The sequence below is a fragment of the Nannospalax galili genome, unplaced genomic scaffold, assembly GCF_000622305.1.
Source record: "Nannospalax galili isolate Female #2095 unplaced genomic scaffold, S.galili_v1.0 scaffold659, whole genome shotgun sequence".
NCBI lineage: Eukaryota > Metazoa > Chordata > Mammalia > Rodentia > Spalacidae > Nannospalax > Nannospalax galili.
The window spans coordinates 10,403-12,265 of NW_008343204.1; positions in this window are offsets into that span (position 1 = coordinate 10,403).

Here is a 1,863-nt window from a genome sequence, read left to right on the forward strand (position 1 = left end):
AAAATTGATCACATATTGGGGCACAAAACAAACTTCATCAAATACAAAAAATTGAAATAATTCCATGCATTCTAGCAGACCACAATGCAATAAAGCTTACAATCAATACCAGAAGAAGCCCTAATCACCACGTGAACACGTGGAGATTAAACAACACACTCCTCAATGATGAATGGCTCAAAAGAGAAATTAAGAAAGAAATAAAAGTATTCCTTGAACTAAATGAAAAGGACAATACAACACAACCAAACCTCTGGAACACTATGAAAGCAGTCCTTAGGAGAGAGTTTATAGTTCTAAATGTGTTCATTAAAAATTAAAAATAACACAAAAAAATGACTTAACATTGCAACTCAAGACACTTGAAAAGCAACAAGAAATGAAACCCAAATCCAGCAGACAAGAAGAAATATAAAAAATCAGAGCAAAAATTAATGAAATAGAAATGAAAGAACAATACAAAAAATCAATGAATCCAAGAGCTGGTTGTTTGAAGAGATAAACAAATTTGAGAGACTGCTAGCACGGTTAATCAAACGAAAGAAAGAGTACCCCCAAGTCAACAAAATCAGAGAGGAAAGGGGAAACATCACAACAGACACGAAAAATGGTACAGAATATTATAAGATAATACTTTACAAAGCTATATGCTACCAAGTTTGAAAACTTAAACAGGTGGATGGTTTTTTTTAAGTATGGGAACCACCAAAATTAAACCAAGAAGAGATCAACAGCTTTAACAGACCGTAACACATAACAAAATTGAAACAATAAAACAAAACTGCCCTACTGAAAAAAGACCAGGATTAGATGGATTTACAGAATTCTACCAGACATTTAAAGAAGATCTATATTCAATGCTACTTAATTTAGTCAAAAAGATAGAAATAGAGGGAAAACTTCATAATTCCTTGTAGTGTATATGAAGCCAGCATCACTCTAATACCAAAGTCAAAGTAAAACAAAACAAAAAAAGAAATCTACAGATACATGTCCTCAAAGAACATAGATGTTAAATGTTAAAATAAAATACATGCAAACCACAGATAGACACACATCAAAAAGATCATCCACCATGATCAAGTTGGCTTTATTCCAAAGATTCAGGGATGTTTCAATATATGTAAGCCAATAATTGTCATAAATCATATAAATGGAGTCAAAGACAAGAACTATATGGTCATCTCAATAGATTCAGAGAAGGCATTTGACAAAATTCAGCACACATTTATGTTCAGTGTCCCAAAGGGAACTGTACTAGAGTGAACATACTTCAACATAATCAAAGCTATATGCAAAAAGCTCACAGCCAACATCATTTTAAGCAGAAAAACTGGAAGCATTCCCATTAAAATTAGGACAGACAAGGCTCTCCACTATCTATGCTCCTTTCTTTAATATAGTGCCTGAAACTCTTCCAAGAGCAATAAGACAAGAGAAGGAAATTAAAGGAGTAATAATTGGAAGAGAAGAGATCAAATTATCCCTTTTTACAGACAAAATTATATCTAAGAGATGCCAAGAATTCCACCAGAATAATACTAGAGATGATTCACACTCTCAGTAAAGTGACAGGTTACAAAATTAAGGCCTGGAGCCTTTCTATATACCAATAATAAGCAATCCAAAAAAGAGTACACTCCCTTTCAAGGAGTAATAATTGGAAGAGAAGAGATCAAATTATCCCTTTTTACAGACAAAATTATATCTAAGAGATGCCAAGAATTCCACCAGAATAATACTAGAGATGATTCACACTCTCAGTAAAGTGACAGGTTACAAAATTAAGGCCTGGAGCCTTTCTATATACCAATAATAAGCAATCCAAAAAAGAGTACACTCCCTTTCACAACACACAACAGC